General features: G+C 37.9%; 1 protein-coding gene across 1 annotated transcript in view; it reads left to right on the top strand.

The window, feature by feature from the left end:
• Positions 1-21,090, top strand: part of HTR1E (5-hydroxytryptamine receptor 1E) — a 137,896-nt gene that overhangs the window by 102,805 nt on the left and 14,001 nt on the right. The gene's annotated exons all lie outside the window — the stretch shown is intronic.

Genomic DNA, 21,090 nt, shown 5'->3' with positions numbered 1-21,090 from the left:
GCTTGTAGCATTTTTACTGCTTTACACACACTGATCACCCAGCTAGTGTCCCCAGTGTATACACATCTGTCACAGTGTCAGTTCCACATCTGTACCAGTGTCAAATCCATATGTGTCGGTGTACCAGTGTCAAATCCACATCTGTCACAGAGTACCAGTGATCTACATCTGTCACAGTGTACCAGTGATCATCCATATCTGTCATGGTGTACCATTGTCAAATCCACATCTGTCACAGCATATCAGTGTCAAATCCACATCTGTACCAGTGATCAAAATCTGTCACAGTATACCAGTGTCAAGCTCACATCTGTGGATTTGCAAAATTTCAAAAACCTTTGATCAACATCTGTCTGAAAATTCTCACACATGTGGTGGTTGCCATACTCTGGAGAATGTATTTTGGGGTGTAATTCACATGTACATGCTTGTCAATTTATAAGAAAAATTTTACAAAGACTTGTGGAAAAAACGACATGTGCAAAAGATTCATCATGCCTCAAAGAATATACATTGGGGTGTTTGCTTTACAAAATGTGGTCATTTTGTGGGTGTTTCCATTGTCCTGGTGCTTCAGGGCCTTCAAAAATGTGATACATAGAAAATTAGATGCATAATTTATGTCCCTAGAAAGCCTGAAAGTGCTACTTGGATGCTGGGCCTCTGTATATGGTCATGCTGTGGGAAAGTCTCTCACATAGGGTATCATCATACCCAGGAGGTGTAGCAGAATTTATTTTATAGTGTAATTCTTGGTATGTGCATGCTACGTGTTAGAAATATCTTATAAATTGACAATTTTGTGTTAAAAAAATAAGTTTTCATTTTCTTTCCACATTTTACAAAAACTTGTGGAAAAAAATTGACATGTTCAAAAGACTAATTATGCCTCATAGAATATAGATTGGAGTGTATGCTTTCAAAATGACCCCATTTTGTGAGAAATTCCATTGTCTTGGTACTCCAGGGCCTTCAAAAATGTGATAGGTAGTTAGGAAATTAGATGTGTACTTTATGCTTCTAAAACTCCTGAAGGTGCTACTTGGATTTTGGGCCTCTGGATGTGGCCGGACTGTGGAAAAGTCTCACAGATGTGGTATTTCCAGCAGATATGCCTAGCAGAATGTGGGGTGTCATTGAAGGTATGCCTATGCCGTGTGTGAGAAATAACTTGTTATTAGGACAATTTTGCAAACAATTGTGGGTAAAAAAAATACAAACTCACCATGCCTCTTACTAAATACCTTGGACTGTCTGCTTTCTAAAAATGGGGCCCTTTGGGGGGTATTTGTACTGTCCTGACATTATAGGGCCTCAAGAAATGAGATCGTCAGTCAGTACATCATGATTGATCAATTTTCAATGATACGTAGCATAGCTTGTAGAAACTATGGGGTTGATTCACTAAAGGTGTATAGACTGTGCACTTTCCATAGTGCAGTTGCACTCTGCAAGAGCAGTTGCTCCAGAGCTTAGCAAATGAGCAGAAGCTTTGATGACTTCCGTCATCCAATCATGTACAAGCAAAAATGCTATATCTTTTTTTTCCTTGCATGTGATTGGGTATTTTTTCCAAAGTGAATCTTTATCTCATTTACTAAGCTCTGGAGCAGCTGCTCTTGCAAAGTGCACAGTGTTTGCTCTTTTCTCGCTTATATCGCAAAAAAATAAAAACCTAGTGATGAATAAATACCACTAAAAGAAAGCTGTGTGAAAAAATTATAAAAATTTCATTTGGGTGCAATGTAGCATGACTGAGTAACTGTCATTCAAATTGCGAGAGCACTGAAAGCTGAAAATTAGTCTGGGCAGGAAGGGGGTAAAAGTGCCCAGTACTGAGGTGGTTAAATATGCTACTGAAAGCATTTTGATATATCCTAAATAAATGTGCCTTGTGTTGCTAGATATCTTGTACATTTTGCCTCTGCTGCCTGTTATCAGTTAGCATCATTCTCAGCTATCTCTGAGGAATACAAAACACCTTCTCCCTGTTATGTAGAAGAGGTAGGGGGTGTTTTGTAGTCCTGATTTAGGGTAGCAACTTTGTTTCTTCAAAGATTCAGTACAATGAAAAACAGAATCCTGAAAAAAAGAATACTAATGTAGCAACCACACATAAGGGCTGGTAATATAGTAAACCCAACCCCAGGAAAATACATAATGAATGCAGCCACCCTATATACCCTATTTACTATTATATAGCATTATTTTAACATTTAAATTATATGTTAACCCTCACCTTGTAAAACAGCTCATTCAGTTTAAAATAGAAATGAAAGGCAAATCATTTGTGTATACTTATAAAAAAAGGGTATGGGTTTTTTTTCTATAAGTGATCACATACTCTCTGTTTTCAGCTGCATAAGGAGCTCAGAGGGAGGAGAAACAGCAGCACACTGATCTTCCCAATGAATGGTTGTGCAGGGAGGGGGCATGTGAGCCAAAGTCTGATCATTGGAGGTGAGCAGGCTAAGTTCCCAGCACACCTATAAAACTGACCACGCTGGGATGGATGTGCTCTCTTGCCTAGCGTAGTCGGTTTTTAATAGTAAAGCAGGAACACCAGGGATTTCACACAAAGAAAGCAATACAAAGAGATCAGGATACTTTTTCATACAAGTACATGATACACCAAGCACATACTGTATCAGGACTACAAAATGTTGGGGCAACATATTCATTAAAGCCCAACTCCAGGAAAACAAAAAATCAATATTTTTTATATACAGTATATTAAATATGTTTTTTTATAATTATTATTTCCAATGTACTGTATTTTTCTGCATACATTTAGTAGTGGTATCATGAATGATACATACAAACACACTAGCACAGAGATTTCGGTATTAATATTACATTTCATTTAAAAGCATCAACCTAATCTGCTGCAATGCAAAACAACGAACATCCATTAATATAGTTGTGTATAGAGTAAGTAGATAGTTTCAAAAGATGCAGAAGTATAGTGACATTCATCTATTCTTCTAATTTATACAATGAAGAGTCTTGGTGTTCTAGGAATTCATTACCATGACTCATTCTCCTTTTATATAAAGTTCACTTATAGACCTTGTGTTTGTCTGTATGGAACAAGCTTTGTTGATTCAGCCTCTAACCTAAGAACCGTGTTGCCACACCTACGCATTCTGAATGCGTGAAGTATAACTAGTATGAACATTGCTTGTGATTACAGGGCAGTAGAGGGGTCAACAAGTGAAAGAGAGCACATGCAAACCTTGAAAATACACTTACCACTTTTGGGAGGTTTTCAAGATGTTCAGCAGTGTTCTAAACCTTGATCAACTACTCAAAGGACATGTGAGCATCAGTCCTTCATCATTTGTAGTATCAAGAGAGATTTTATTAACGGTACATGTCCCTCCTTTTTGTTTCAACCCCTCCTAGAGTTTTGTTCTACATGTCTTTTCTTGTTCTATATGTTTACTAGTTTTACAAATTAGAACAGCAGATAGGCACTTGGATCACAGAAAAATAGGCTTGGTTTCCAGTTACCGAAGTTAGTTAAATGAGGTGACAAGATATTTTGGATCAGGTAATCGGTGGTTGTAAATTTAGCTTAACGGTGGTGAACTAAAATGAACATTCAATATTTGTTACAAAGAAATAAAAGGGACTTTTAAGGTGCCACACACAACACAAGACTCACACACATGCTGTATCATAAAACTGTTACAGTCATTTTATTACAAAAATGTTAAAAGTACTGTTACAATGTTGGTTATAAAACCACCACAAATGTCTAATGTGACTTGAAGATCTGTGCAGTATAATTCAGCTCTACATGTTTTGCCACAATTTTGGCTTCATCAGGAGACTTATCAATACTGCAAGAGATGACACTAAAATGAAAAACAACACTTATCAATATGTCAACAAGTAAATTCAATATATAACAAAAAATAACAAAAACATATATGCACAAAAGAGATTTTTATGATGAGTCCACTTGGAGGATTGTGTTACCCAGGTTTAAGAATATGTGTATTAAATATTCAAAGAGGTAAATTGATGTCCAAAAAAAGACAATAAATCCTGCACCGATTGGTCCCAAGGTTTAGGTGTCCTCGGCCATAGGAGGGGAAAAAACCCTTTATATGTATAAGGAATAACTTAAGATGACAACAATAAAAAACCATAATCCATAACCATCAAAAAATATATATCGTCTCTGTAAAACACCCCCCAAGAGGAAAACATAGTGAACACAGGAGGCACAGCAGCCAGAGGCAGCCAACAAAAAAGGCTTCCCCCATAGAAGAAACTACAACCATCTAGGCCCAACACATGACAGATTGTTTGCTGCAGCTACTGGCTTTTGAGATGCCTGTTCTTGGGTGAGCTGTGTGGTTGATCCCTGATAAGCATGTGTATATAATTTTGGGGCAAGTTATTGATTTGTATGGATGGTGCCTGTGTTTGGAATGGTTCCTTTTACAGCTTCCTGTTTATGCTGGCCACTTCATACACTAACTAACATACACATATTCGGTATTTCTGGCGTTCAGCAGGAGCAGAAGAATTTATTTTGGGTTGTTCTTTGGTAGTAACTTAGATAATAGCAAACAATATACAGCTAAATTAAAAGCAAAATACTATTTCGAGCCAGTTTTCCCATTGATAATAAAAAATATATGGGATATCCATTGCTTTTTACCACCAAAAGAAAGCCCAACTTGTCCTGAAAAAAATAAGGTATAATCCAACTGGATACAAAAAGTGGTTGTGATGATATGTAGAGTTTTACTAACACATGTCAAAGTTGCAAAATTGTGTTAAGGAAAGATCTGTTTTACCCTCTGTCATGAAGGGGTTAATGAAAGTATATTTGAATATGGAGGTTGATAGGGAATCACTCAGGCATCACATCCCCAATAAATTTTGCATTGAAAAATTGTAATTGTGAAGAGTGGGATTTTAAAGTTGCCAACCAAAATACAGCACATTATTACTTAAAATATACTTTTTTACTATGTATATCATTTATTAAAAACTTTATTAGACTCTTAAGGATGATGGGTGCTTACAACATATCCCTTGAACATAAGGTATGTAACATAACATGTATCATCCCACATGAAAGAAAAATATATTTGAAATATATTTTAAAAATATTCTTCCCAAATATATTGGCATATATTTGAAATACTACAATTTTGGCCATATTCAATATATTTCAAAATATATTTCAATAAATATATATATATATATATATATATATATATATATATACTGTATGTTGAAATGTGTTTTTATTACAAAATATATGAAAAATATTTTTAAAAATGCATTTTAAATATACTGTATGTCTTTAAAATTACAAATCTATATTTTTGGAATGCATTTACAAACGTAAGTAAAAGTATATGTTAAAATGACTTTTTTATATGTTAACAAAAATCTGAAAAATATATTTTAAATATATATGTAAATGCATTTCAAAAATGTAGATTTGTATTTTTAAAAACATACAGTTTATTTGAAATGTATTTTTAAAAATATTTTTCATATATTTTGTAATAAAAATGCATTTGAACATACAGTATATATATATATATATATATATATATATATATATATATATATATATACTGTGTGTGTATATATATATATATATATTTATTTATTTATTGAAATATATTTTGAAATACATTGAATATGGCCAAAATTTTAGTATTTCAAATATACAGTGGAGCAAAAAAGTATTTAGTCAGCCACCAATTGTGCAAGTTCTCCCACTTAAAAAGATGAAAGAGACCTGTAATTGGCATCATAGGCAGACCTCAACTATGAGAGACAAAATGAGAAAAAAAATCCAGACAATCACATTGGCTGATTTGGAAAGAATTTATTTGCAAATTATAGTGGAAAATAAGTATTTGGTCACCTACAAACAAGCAAGATTTCTGGCTCTCACAGACCTGTACTTTCTTCTTTAAGAGGCTCCCCTGTCCTGCACTCATTACCTGTATCAATGGCACTTGTTTGAACTTGTTATCAGTATAAAAGACACCTGTCCACAACCTCAAACAGTCACACTCCAAACTCCACTATGGTGAAGACCAAAGAGCTGTCGAAGGACACCAGAAACAAAATTGTAGACCTGCACCAGGCTGGGAAGACTGAATTTGCAATAGGCAAGCAGCTTGGTGTGAACAAATCAACTGTGGGAGCAATAATTAGAAAATGGAAGACATACAAGACCACTGATAATCTCCCTCGATCTGGGGCTCCACGCAAGATCTCACCCCGTGGGGTCAAAATGATCACAAGAACGGTGAGCAAAAATCCCAGGACCACACGGGGGGACCTAGTGAATGACCTGCAGAGAGCTGGGACCAACGTAAAAAAGGCTACCATCAGTAACACACTACGCCGCCAGGGACTCAGATCCTGCAGTGCCAGACGTGTCCCCCTGCTTAAGCCAGTACATGTCCGGGCCTGTCTGAAGCATTTGAATGATCCAGAAGAGGATTGGGAGAATGTCATATGGTCAGATGAAACCAAAATAGAACTGTTTGGTAGAAACACAACTCGTCGTGTTTGGTGGAGAGAGAATGCTGAGTTGCATCCAAAGAACACCATACCTACTGTGAAGCATGGGGGTGGCAACATCATGCTTTGGAGCTGTTTCTCCGCAAAGGGACCAGGAAGACTGATCCATGTACAGGACAGAATGAATGGGGCCATGTATCATGAGATTTTGAGTGCAAGCCTCCTTCCAACAGCAAGGGCATTGAAGATGAAACGTGGCTGGGTCTTCCAACATGACAATGATCCCAAACATACCGCCCAGGCAACGAAGGAGTGGCTTCGTAAGAAGCATTTCAAGGTCCTGGAGTGGCCTAGCCAGTCTCCAGATCTCAACCCCATAGAAAACCTTTGGAGGGAGTTGAAAGTCCGTGTTGCCCAGCAACAGTCCCAAAACATCACTGCTCTAGAGGAGATCTGCATGGAGGAATGGGCCAACATACCAGCAACAGTGTGTGCCAACCTTGTGAAGACTTACAGGAAATGTTTGACCTCTGTCATTGCCAACAAAGGATATATAACAATATAAAATACATTGCCAACATATAATAAAAGTATTGAGATGAACTTTTGATATTGACCAAATACTTATTTTCCACCATAATTTGCAAATAAATTCTTTCCAAATCAGCCAATGTGATTGTCTGGATTTTTTTTCTCATTTTGTCTCTCATAGTTGAGGTCTACCTATGGTGCCAATTACAGGCCTCTCTCATCTTTTTAAGTGGGAGAACTTGCACAATTGGTGGCTGACTAAATACTTTTTTGCCCCACTGTATGTCGATATATTTGGGAAGAATATTTGAAAAATATATTTCAAATATATTTCTCTTCCATATGGGATTTGACATAATCATTTCACATAAGCATTTCATATAAACATTCCATAACAGTATACAGTTGTTTATGAACATTTAAGTACTAGTTTCTCCAGTGTGCTTCATGATGAGCTTGTTCAGGAGGAGATACTAGTTGACATATGTTATGTCCACGCAAGGAGAACACATGGTATCACTAGTCACAAGGATGAACAGCCACAGCCAATATCTAGGCAGGGGCAAGAGTGGACTGCAGGAGAAGCTAGCAAGGACAGAACACACAAATTATAAAATCAGATAAACAAAAAACTGGATGGGGGTTGCATCATAAATTACATGGTAATTCAACAAGGTAAGATGACTGTAATCATTTCTGTAATAATGGGGCTGCACTAACTTAGGGTAATTAGTTATCTTAGAGTTTGAGGGGCTTTACTCAAGCATTTATCATTCTCTAGGGCGGAAGGTTATTGAAAAGACATAATGTGTTAGACCAGTTGAATAAATGTGCACATCAAGTTTGTACTGAATGTCTTACAGTTCCTTTTTAATAAACAATACATGTAATTTTGGGGATGAAAATGTTTGCCAAATGCAGAGCATAGCAATGGGCGCAGACTTTGCCCCAGCATCTGGTGATTTCTATCTAGATAAATGTGAACACCAGATCTTTGAGGATGACCAAGTGTTGTATCTGTCTAAGCAAGATATCATTTTGGTACAGATACACCAACGATGTACTAATTCTGTGGAATGGAACTGATTTAGGCAAATTTTGCTCTTTGAGCCAGAAAGACATGAATTTAAAATTTACATGACAGTGAGTTCATAATTGTAAGGTTAAAATTTTGGATTTGGAGATCAGGATTTATCAAATGTACAGTTGGTGAGAAAATATTATAGGAAATCCAATCCTCTAATATTCTGTTACACACTACAAGTGTTCACACTATACCCCTGTTAGATGGAATACCTGTTGGACAATATATGAGACCTCACAAAAATGGTGCTTTTGAACATGATTTTAAAGTAACCACACTAAGAAATAGATTTGTAAATATGGGATATAAGAAAAAATGTTTGGCAAGGTCCTACCATGTAGCAAAGAATAGCACTAGAGAATCTGTTATTTCAGACTGCATGGAAAGAACAGCAACATTTTGTGTAAACAATGCGGATCTGAAATTGAGGAGTATATGCAAAAGATATTGGAATTTATCATAAGATGTTATGGCAAGTTCCTTTGTTTCTGGGGAACCAGAGCTTAAATATTGGAGGGCAAAATCCTTGCACAATCTTCTGGTACATTGTTCCCTAATTGAACAATTTATACAAAGCTGTAGTAGGGAGCAATAGCCACATAAGTTGATATCTCCTTTGTAGTGCTGCTCCTACGCCCTGTCACGGTTGGTGGGTGTACAACCAGCCAAGCATGACCTATTCAAGTGAAAGAGGCTGCTCTGCAATTGCCCTGCAACCTTGTGCAGTACAGCAAACAAGGGGTTCAACAGGCAGTGGTGTGCTGCTTTCTCACCACCTGCTTTAAGTCCTTGGACCCTGCAGAATCATGCAGTTGCAGGGCACTTGCAGAGTGGCCCATTTACTTGAATGGGTCTCAGTTGACTGGCGATAGGACCCTCCAAAAGAAACAAGGGCGTAATTCCTGCTGCAGCATGAATATACCTTTGGCTGCTGCCTCAGCAGCTAAAGGGGGTAGGGAATGGGGGGCAGTAAAACCATAATTCAACCACAGGGTTTTACCACCTCCCAACTTTACATGTGAACAAACCCTTAGGGTGCCACTGCCGATTACAATTATGTACACCTGATTTAAACCAATGATTACCATGCAATGCACACGATTGTGACACCTTAATACAGTAATTAGAGGTTTAAATCAGGTGTGAGGAGGCAACACTGCCTGGGGATCTTTGACTTCTCCTATGTTGTTCAAGTAGATCTCCACCTCTTTCAAGTTGCCTACCCCTGGTCTACTGGTAGGCTCCTCAGGTGTATGTCCACTATTGACTACAACACCCAGGCATTAGTTTACATATTGACCTGCACCTGTGGGGGCCTTTTACATGGGCAAAATAGTGAGAACTGTAAGGATTCAGCTGTATGACCATATACATAACACTAGAACTTTCAGTTTGTGTTCATAGATAATGAGAAATTTTTTGAACTAATGGAAAAGAGGATTTGAAAAAATTGTGAATTGAAGTAATTGAGAAAAATCATTGGGAAATTTACACAAAAGAGATCTTCAAAGAGAATGCAAGTGAATTTAGGAATTAAAAGCTACAGTCCCACCTGGTCCTAATGATATTGTTAGTTTTAGTTCTTTTTTAGTTGTTTTTTCATATACTATATATTCATCTACCAAATAATAGTTTTTAGATAAGAGATGGCTGGTTCTTTAAGATTTGCTGATGGGCACTTTAAGCTAGCATAGCAGCGGGTGGAGCTGGGTGAAACGCTACCACATATGGAGGCAATTAATCTGTTTCCCACCACCTCTGATGCAACTGATTTAATCGGCAAAACTGATTTAATCGGCAAAACACCCTCCATTCTTGGATGATACTTCTTCTGACACTGCTATACACTGTTACAATATATTTCCATTGAGTATGCTTTGATGCTAGGCAGCAAATCATGCTTGAGATGTGGATTGAATGTGTCTCAGCATTAAAGACAGACATATAATCTGATCAGAGTGATATGGTGAGCGATGAGATTCATCCATGATATGCAGATACAATGAAGATAAATGATTCCTTTGTACATGGTAATAGACACAAAAGGGTTGTGAACTGGATACAAAGTTGTGCTTTTTTTCAGGCTAGACGCTAGAAAGCTTATTTCATTATAGCTCAGGCTGGATGCTATGCATGAATATGGCTTAACCTTGAGTGATGATACTGAAGAAAATTTGTAGGTAAACAAATGACAATGCTGTAGTCTGGTGCTTTAACACCTTTGCATGGACACCTGTGATTCTACCTTACACTCTGCAATTTGAGTGACAACACTAGAGGACTGGAGGACTTGAGATTATGACGCTCAAGCTAATGATAGGATATTGCTAAATATGCTTGTGGATGTTTTAATGAGCACCCTGAATATATACACTTATGCTACCACGGTTGTGTCTGTCCATGTTTATTTCCTGCAAGGACCCTTACACCAACAGAAGCAGTGCAGAAACATTGTAGGCTGAACTTTACAATTGGCGGAGATGGATACATGGGAGAATCATTTTTCTTCATGTTTATATCATCATCAGTATATGATGCATAAATGTTCGAGCACTGAAAGGTGCCTTATGGTACACATGGGTTTGATGCAGCTAATTTTTCTGGACATTAATATACAGGTGAAACTTGAAAAATTAGAATATCGTGCAAAAGTTCATTTATTTTAGTAATGCAACTTAAAATGTGAAACTAATATATGAGATAGACTCATTACATGCAAAGCAAGATAGTTCAAACCGTGATTTGTCATATTTGTGATGAATATGGCTTACAGCTCATGAAAACCCCAAATCCACAATCTCAGAAAATTTGAATATTGTGAAAAGGTGCAATATTCTAGGCTCAAAGTGTCCCACTCTAATCAGCTAATTAAGCCATAACACCTGCAAATGGTTCCTGAGCTTTTAAATGGTCTCTCAGGCTGGTTCAGTAGGAATCACAATCATGGGAAAGACTGCTGACCTGACAGTTGTGCAGAAAACCATCATTAACACCCTCCATAAGGAGGGAAAGCCTCAAAAGGTAATTGCAAAAGATGTTGGAAGTTCCCAAAGTGCTGTATCAAAGCATATTAATAGAAAGTTATGTGGAAGGGAAAAGTGTGGAAGAAAAAGGTACACAAGCAGCAGGGATGACTGCAGCCTGGAGAGGATTGTCAGGAAAAGGCCATTTAAAAGTGTTGGGGACTTTCACAAGGAGTTCACTGAGGCTGGAGTCAGTGCATCAAGAGCCACCACACACAGATGGATCCTGGACATGGGCTTCAAATGTCGTATTCCTCTTGTCAAGCCGCTTCTGAACAACAAACAACATCAGAAGCCTGGGCTAAAGAAAAACAGACCTGGTCTGTTGCTCAGTGGTCCAAAGTCCTCTTTTCTGATGAGAGCAACTTTTGCATCTCATTTGGAAACCAAGGACCCAGAGTATGGAGGAAGAATGGAGAGGCACACACTGCAAGATGCTTGAAGTCCAGTGTGAAGTTTCCACAGTCTGTGTTGATTTGGGGAGCCATGTCATCTGCTGGTGTTGGTCCACTGTGCTTCATTAAGTCCAGGGTCAACGCAGCCGTCTACCAGGAGATTTTGGAGCATTTCATGCTTCCTTCCGCAGACGAGCTTTATGGGGATGCTGACTTCATTTTCCAGCAGGACTTGGCACCTGCCCACACTGCCAAACGCACTAAAACCTGGTTCAATGACTGTGGGATTACTGTGCTTGATTAGCCAGCAAACTCACCTGACCTGAACCCCATAGAGAATCTATGGGGCATTGCCAAGAGAAAGATGAGAGACATGAGACCGAACAATGCAGAAGAGCTGAAGGCCGCTATTGAAGCATCCTGGTCTTCCATAACACCTCAGCAGTCACAGGCTGATAGCTTCCATGCCACGCCGCATTGAGGCAGTAATTGCTGCAAAAGGGGCCCAAACCAAGTACTGAGTACATATGCATGTTTATACTTTTCAGAGGTCCGATATTGTTCTATGTACAATCCTTGCTTTATTGATTGCATGTAATATTCTAATTTTCTGAGATTGTGGATTTGGGGTTTTCATGAGCTGTAAGCCATAATCATCAGAATTATGACATATCACAGCTTGAACTATCTTGCTTTGCATGTAATGAGTCTATCTCATATATTAGTTTCACCTTTTAAGTTGCATTACTGAAATAAATGAACTTTTGCACAATATTCTAATTTTTCGAGTTTCACCTGTATACATACTTTTGTCTGTGTTAAACATGTTAGAGCACTGAAATTAGGTGTGCTATAGTAATTATGGGTTTGATGCAGTTCAGTTTTTCTGGGCAATAGTCTTTAGGATATATTTTACAACAGTTTTGTCTTGCACGTACCATTACATATTTTTAGTCATATCATGCCCCAGCATATGTGTTGTAGGTTGTGCCTGCTTTTACTTATTTAATTTTTTTTATCTTCAATAGTTGTTTGCAGTTTTGTGCACTTAATTTGTTTTTAGCTTGCTATAGTTTATTTAATATTTAGCACATTTTGGTATCTGTTCTACAAGGACGATGTTAAATTTTGTCATAGAAATTTGAGCTATCGTAGCCACATAAAGAGGGATTTTTTGTTTTTGTTCCATTTTTATTGAATCCTAAACCTTTTTCTGGTTCATGGGCATCTTTAAAGCAATGAAAACTAAAATGGCTAGGGATTTTTTACCTAGATCACAGGCAGTAATTTACCGGTGTCTTTCTTTGACCTCTTCAATTTTTATTCAGTTAAATTTCTGTTATGTTATATTATTTGGTATTTTGCCCCTTTCCAAAGTTTTTTAAATCATGACTTAATATTGATTAAATATCAGGGGACCCCACCTATCATTGCTAGCATCGTTGATGAATTTCCTTACCTTTATGTTACTATGAATGCTTTATAGCAACCTTTGACTTTCATACCTTAATATTAATAGGTCAACAGATCCAAGCCTTTTCATAGACAGTTAGATATTTACGTGTTGGTGGTACTGTTCAAAGAGTACAATTCCTGAAATTTTGTATGAGAATTGTAGGTGTAATAGCATATTCTCTTCACTAGAGCATACTATAATGACATTTGCATTTTATTTGTAATCATTTATTGTCTCTGCAGTAATTTTTGAAGCATATTTTAGCCAGACCTCTTAAATTCAGACTAATGTGGCTAAAAAATATTAGAACGATAATGTGGATGTCCATACCTTATTATGTTGCTGAGCTCACCAGTACGTTCTTCTTTCCTTAGAATGTACCAAACATGATTTGGCCATTCCTAATGTTGCTGCTATCTCTCTATTGGATTTGTTGTGTTTTTGAAGCCTTTCAATGGCCTGTTTCACTTGCATGGACAGCTCTTTTGAGCGTATGATGTAGGTTTACAGCAATAGATTCCAAATGCAAATACCACACTTAGAATCAACTCCAGACCTTTTACCTGCTTAATTGATGAAGAAATAACGAAGGAATAGTCCACACCTGGCCATGAAAGAGCTTTGGATTCAATTTTCCAATTACTTTTGGTCCGTTGAAAAAGGGGGGACGGCTATTCTTAAGACCTGTAATTCCTAATCCCTTCCTCCAATTTGGATGTACATACCCTCAAATTGAACCTGAGAGTGTGCTTTCAGCCCATATCCATTATATAACTATGGCTTGAATATGTTTTGGTTAAAAAATACCTGAAAAAAAATAAAATTGTGCCTGTGTCCAAATATATATGGCCTAACTGTGTGTATATATATGTATGTGTATATATATATATATATATATATATATATATGACTTTTCTCTCAGAGAATAGGTGCAGAAACTCTCGCTTTCCGAGTCACCCCCTGTCTCTGTCCCACACCGTCCCTGCGTTCCACCCTTTACTTACCTCCCAGTACCGTCCTTTTAAAAAATACAGAACCAAGTATCAATTTGTATGGAATTTGTAATAATAACAAGAAAAGCCGTAAAATGATCCCCTGCAACCAGCAACAGCAGCCCCCCCCCCCCCCCAGAAATAATGGACCACCTGCAGCATCAACAAATCTCCCCACAGCCAACAACAATAATAGACCCTCCAGCAGCTAGCAATGATAGACCCCTCCCTCAACAGTAGATCCCTCCCAGCAACAGTTGACCCCCCAGCAACAATAGATCCCCACTATCAACAGTAGACCTCCCCAGCATCAATAGACAACCCCCAACACAAAAATAGATACCCTCCAGGGACAATAGATCCCCAGGCAGCCAACATCAATGGATTTCACTATGGATTTCATATGGATAATGGATTTCACTTTTTTTCACTATGTGATGCCTGTTTATGTGTCCTTGCTTCATAAGCCAGTTATAGACTTGGGCGGGTGGCCACTTTTATGCATGTTTGAGTTTTTGGTACGTGGGTGCACTAGGGCCCTGGTTGCCATTGTGCTACATGCTGGGGTCCAGTGCACTCCTTTGCCTTTAAGAGGGGTGGCTCCCTCAGGTCCACCTGCCCTTGATCTATCCATTAAATGCATGTGCCTCTACTATGGGGACTCATAAATTTTAGAGTTAGGACCACAGATGATCAGGGTGCCGTGTCGTGGCTCTGTGGCTTACGTATGTATTTGCAAATGTGTGCTAACTAAACCCCTGTTATAAACGCATACTGTTAGACAGGTTAATTCGGTTGTTAGCAAGCTGGCTGGCAAGTTGTCCAAGAACATTGTTCTCTCCCCCTTTTTTTCACTATGTGATGCCTGTTTATGTGTCCTTGCTTCATAAGCCAGTTATAGACTTGGGCGGGTGGCCACTTTTATGCATGTTTGAGTTTTTGGTACGTGGGTGCACTAGGGCCCTGGTTGCCATTGTGCTACATGCTGGGGTCCAGTGCACTCCTTTGCCTTTAAGAGGGGTGGCTCCCTCAGGTCCACCTGCCCTTGATCTATCCATTAAATGCATGTGCCTCTACTATGGGGACTCATAAATTTTAGAGTTAGGACCACAGATGATCAGGGTGCCGTGTCGTGGCTCTGTGGCTTACGTATGTATTTGCAAATGTGTGCTAACTAAACCCCTGTTATAAACGCATACTGTTAGACAGGTTAATTCGGTTGTTAGCAAGCTGGCTGGCAAGTTGTCCAAGAACATTGTTCTCTCCCCCTTTTTTTCACTATGTGATGCCTGTTTATGTGTCCTTGCTTCATAAGCCAGTTATAGACTTGGGCGGGTGGCCACTTTTATGCACTTTTATGCAGCCAACATCAATGGACCCTGCAGTACACCCCACCACCCCTCGCCATTACATACATTCAGTGTGGGAGGTTCCGGAACTGTGTTCCCCTGCATTCTCGCTGAAAAAATCTCTCTCTCTCTCTCTCTCTCTCTCTCTCTATATATATATATATATATATATATATATATATACAGTACTCATCATAAATGAGAACACCCCAACAGATTTGTCAGAAAATATTTACTTTCCTTTCAAAATTAACATTTTCTATGGGCCACTGTACTACAAAATACTCCCGCAAATGCAGGCCATTGATTGTAAACAAGATTTGTTAATTTGCACACACAAAAAAGTATTCTTCCTAACAAATTCATTCAAGACCATGTTGCAAAACATAATACACCCCACTGAAAGTCTTAGGAGCAAAGCTAAATTGTAGACATTAAAATCCACATTAACAAGAATTCAACTACAGGTGAGTCTAATTATTCATGAAACAGCTGTCTAGCAGACAGTTGATTATAAAAGGGTGTTACTTAACAAATAAAACCCTTTCCCATTTCATACTGCCAGCAATGGCACCACATGGAAGAGAAATGTTACAAGGCCTGAGAAAGAAAATAATTTCTTTACACAAGAAAGGTGAAGGCTACAAGAAGACCAGCAAAGCTTTACTTATCAGTCAGAATACTGTAGCAAAAGTGATACAAACCTTTAACAAATATGGAACTGCACCATCTCACAGAGACATCCAGGCGGTCCACGGAAGTTAACACCTCAACAGGAGCATCTTCTGATGAGAAGGGTTGAAGAAAATCACCATGCAAGTTCACTGCAGTTAGCTAAAGAAGTAGAAAATCAAACTGGGGTGATTGTTTCCCGTGACACAATATGGCGTACACTGCAGAGGAATGGCATGTATGGGTATCCAAGAAGGAAAACTCTCCTAAAGCCCATGCACAAAAAAGCCTGCCTAGAATTTGCCAGGGCCCATGCTGAAAAAGAAGAAGACTCTGTTCTCTGGAGTGATTAGACCAAGATAAATGTAAAAAATACATGGTGCCTACAGTGAAACATGGTGGTGGCAGTGTCCTTTTGTGGGGCTACCTAAGTGCTGCTGGTGTCAGGGAACTGCATTTCATTGATGGTATCATGAATTCACAGATGCACTGCTCTATATTGAAAGAGAAAATGCTACCATCACTCTGTGCCCTTGGTCGTCATTCACTTTACCAACATGACAATGGTCCAAAACACACATCTAAGGCCACTGTAGCATTTCTGAAGAAGAACAGGGTGAATTCAGTGGCCAAGAATATCTCCTGAGCTGAACCAATTGAACACCGATGGGGAATTCTGAAGAGACATGTTGAGCAACACTCTCTATCCAGCATCCAGGCTCTAAAAGAGGCCATTCTTGAGGAATGGAAAAAGATTGATGTTTCAATATGTAACCAACTTGTTCATTCCATGCCTAGAAGACTTGGTGCTGTCCTTACAACCCATGGAGGTCATACAAAACACTAGATGTAGTAGTTTTTGTTGTGGGGTGTATTCCTTTTTGCATCAACTAATTTGACTAAAACGGAAGATATTGTAATCCAAGTTGTATTATTAACCTTACTTTCATGTACTGAGCTAAACAAATGTTCTATAAAATTCAGTTTTGTCAAAATTTTCCTGTGCCATATGTACACAAATAAAAAATTGTGTTAAGGCATCAATAAATGGCATATTTGCTTCCTGTATATCACTAAGTTATATTGTAACTTAATGTAACCAAGGAGAATCATTTAGTGTGATTCACTGCAATATGTCAACTCATATATTGCATTCATGTTCCAGCTTCTCGTGTGTACTCAACTAACTAAATTAATTTGTATTAGTTACACAGTGCATGAACAACTGAAGTCAAATTTTAACTAAAAGTAAATAACTTTTATTGCAAACACGAAGCACAGAATCTCATATAAAATCAATCAGTGAATAGAAGACAATTCATTCTTATTCATTTGATTTTATTGATATGTTTGTGACATTGATATAGAGATATATAATTTATATTATTGTGACATTTACTTGAATCATGTTTTATATGATTTTTGGTTATAATTATATATCACCCTGATACTTTCATGATTATGCATCATATGCAGATCTGCAGGCATTAAATCTAGTAGTCTAATGTCAAGCTGACAGTCAGTATCCTAAAATACCATATATGTGAAGCCAAATCTTTTTGTTTTGTTTTTGATAAAGTAGGGAATACTTGAAAGCCCTGCCATGTTTTTTTGCCATCTGTGCAATCTTTCCAAAGTGAGGCTTCTTAGACAGTTTAACTAGGACAACTGTCCATTGGAAGATTTCACCTCTGTTCCCAGTTTGGTGACAACTCAAAAGTTTGGATTTGTCATCACTTTAAGTCCTGGTGAAAGTGTTCACCAGTCAAAATAGAGAGGGTGAATCTCCCTAGCGAGAAGGACGACTGGGTGAAAATGGTAGCCCTGTCAGCAGTTACAACGGGCCACTGGAGAATTTTGTCTGAAGGGTTTTGTTTTAACATAAGTACAGTGGCTTGAAAATGTATTCATACCCCTTGAAATTTTCCACATTTTGTCATGTTGCAACCAAAACCGCAAATGTATTTTATTGGGATTTTATGTGATAGATCAACACAAAGTGGTACATAATTGTGAAGTGGAAGGAAAATGATAAATGGTTTTCAACATTTTTTACAAATAAGTATCTGTAAAGTGTGGCGTGCATTTGTATTCAACCCCCTTTACTCTGATATCCCTAACTAATATCTAGTGGAACCAATTGCCTTCAGCAGTCATGTAATTAGTAGATAGACTCCACCTGTGTGTAATTTAATCTCAGTATAAATACAGCTGTTCTGTGAAGCCCTCAGAGGTTTGTTAGAGAACATTAGTGAACAAACAGCATCATGAAGGCCAAGGAACATACCAGACAGGTCAGAGATAAAGTTGAGGAGAAGTTTAAAGCAGGGTTAGGCTACAAAAAAAATCCCAAGCTTTGAACATCTAAGGGAACACTGTTAAATCCATCATTTGAAAATTCTGGAGGAGCTGCAGAGATCCACAGCTCAGGTGAGAGAATCTGTCCACAGGACAGCTATTAGTTCTGAACTTCACAAATCTGGCCTTTATGGAAGAGTGGCAAGAAGAAAGCCATTGTTGAAAAAAAGCCATAAGAAGTCCCGTTTGCAGTTTGTGAGAAGCCATATAGGGGACACAGAAAACATGTGGAAGAAGGTGCTCTTGTCAGATGAGACCAAAATTGAACTTTTTGGCCTAAAAACAAAATGCTATATGTGACGGAAAACTAACACTGCACATCACCCTGAACACACTGCCCCCAACATTAAACATCGCAGCAGCATGTGGTGGGGTCTGCAAAAGACTTGAGACTGGGGTGGAGGTTCACCTTCCAGCAGGACAACGACCCTAAACATACAGCCAGAGCTACAATGGATTGGTTTAGATCAAAGCATATTCATGTGTTAGAATGGCCCAGTCAAAGTCCAGACCTAAATCTAACTGAGAATCTGTGGCAAGACTTGAAAACAGCTGTTCACAGACACTCCCCATCCAATCTAACAGAGCTTGAGCTATTTTGCAAAGAAGAATAGTCAAAATGTCTCTCTGTAGACGTGCAAAGCTGGTAGAGACATGCCCAAAAAATATTTGCAGCTGTAGTTGCAGCAAAAGTTGGTTCTACAAAGTATTGACTCAGCGGAGCTGAAGACAAATGCATGCCACACGTTTCAGATATTTATTTGTAAAAAAATGTTTAAAACCACTTATTTTCCTTCCACTTCACAATTATGTTCCACTCTGTGTTGGTCTATCACATAAAATCCCCAAAAAATAAATTTTAATTTTTGGTTGTAACATGACAAAATGTAGAAAATTTCAAGGGGTATGAATACTTTTTCAAGGCACTGTATTTAATTATGTGTTAGTATGCAATGCATACTAGCACATTATGCCATTGAATTGCAGGGGGAAGTTTTTTTCCTCTCAGCCTCTAGAAACCGCTTAAAGGGTTTTAAACAAATATTTTTACATTTTTAATTTTTTTTACTCACTGTAATCTACAATACCTTATTCTTTAAGAGGCACAGTGGCAGCTTCAGATCAGTAGATCACCATGATTGAAGTGTGAAACCAATGCTGTCATTGACAGCATGGTTTCTGAACTAGAAGCACGAACAGATGTTCACTTCTAAATCTATACAAGAGTTAAGTGCAACAACATTGGTGTGAGATGCCAGCTGCTGGCACAAAAGTGTGATGAACGCCAGGTCACTAACCTGCTGTTACCAGTAGATGAGGATGGCACTCTCAGCCTCCCTTTGCAGAGGTTCTCCAGGCCATGGGACAATAATCTAAGTGCCAACAGACTGAATGGCCACTGGCATCTGTTAACTCCACAGTTAATTCTTTCCAGAAACAGCCCCATTACATGATAGCCTAATCACGTTTGAATTGTTCATTATTTTGTTCCACATCTTGATATATCATTTTTACTACTATAGCTTTATGACACCAAGCTTTATGAATTGTGTGTGGATTTTGAGAGCAAAATTGTATGAAAGGGCATCTCTGGGATAAAGCCTGCCAGAATCCACCTGTAAAATGGCTTTACGATTGTCTTTTACAGCCATTTACAAAATTCATCATATTGACAGCCCAGTTTATACATAACAAGGCAAAGAAAGCTTACAATGAAGAGCACTTGGACACTTAGAGAGCTTTGATGTATAAATATTAGATCTGTTGAGACATTTTGAAACTCTATTATTTCCACTATTATGAGGCCCCCATAAAAAACATGTTTTCATACTTGTGTCAGTATTTCTTAATATATAATAGGTTTATGCCCTGTGTCCATTTTAGATAGACAAAACACTCGGCAGAGTTCTGTAAGATGGAAAAGTTGAATGAAAAAGGTCAAGTCTTCAGCTTGTAACACAACAGCACAACGATCCTGTACAAGTGAAGTGAAATTAACCTTGCTACACATACTAACATCAAGTTTCACTTTTTGGAAAACAGAACATTATTGGGATTGCAACTTAGTCATTGCCTCTGTGTTCTTGTACTGCATAAATGCTAATGTTTCCAAATGACTAGATAATTACAAGAAATAGCGACACTGACAGATGGCAAGCTAAAGACTTAAAGCTTCTACTGTCAAAGTGATTTTTTTCAATTTGTGTAATCACGCTGTATAACAGGTCTACCTAGCAAGACGTAATGATACAAGTAAACCAAAGTCATTTATATTACATAGAATACATTATTCAAATGTAAAATATAAATAGGCCATATCGATCAAAGCAAAATCATATTCTGCATTAAAATAGTTGAACCATAATTTCTGCTGTCTGAACAGTAGTGTAGAGTTTGTTTTTCTTATTGCCAGTACTAATTCTATGCTTAATAGATAGCTGACATGGATTGGACACATTCAAATGAAAAACATAATAATTCCAGCTAACCAATGGCATTTTTGGCTCATGCAGAGAGTACTTGTCAAAATCATGCCTGCTGAACTTTCCATTCAACCTTCATATAAAGGTCAGAGAAATGCCATATGGTTATTTGCCTGTCCTTACTGAAACCACCACCCTGCCAGAATCTGCCATGACCTTTGGCCAATGTTAGAATGTGGTACATTTAAGGATTGTTTGCTTTGTATTGGGAAAAAAAGAGCAATCTTCTATTGA

The sequence above is a fragment of the Staurois parvus genome, unplaced genomic scaffold, assembly GCF_062004578.1.
Source record: "Staurois parvus isolate SC_StPar_1 unplaced genomic scaffold, SC_StPar_1.0 ptg000561l, whole genome shotgun sequence".
In the NCBI taxonomy this organism is placed as follows: Eukaryota; Metazoa; Chordata; class Amphibia; order Anura; family Ranidae; genus Staurois; species Staurois parvus.
Note: the sequence above shows the minus strand (reverse complement) of the source record. Positions and strands in the feature narration are given on the sequence as shown.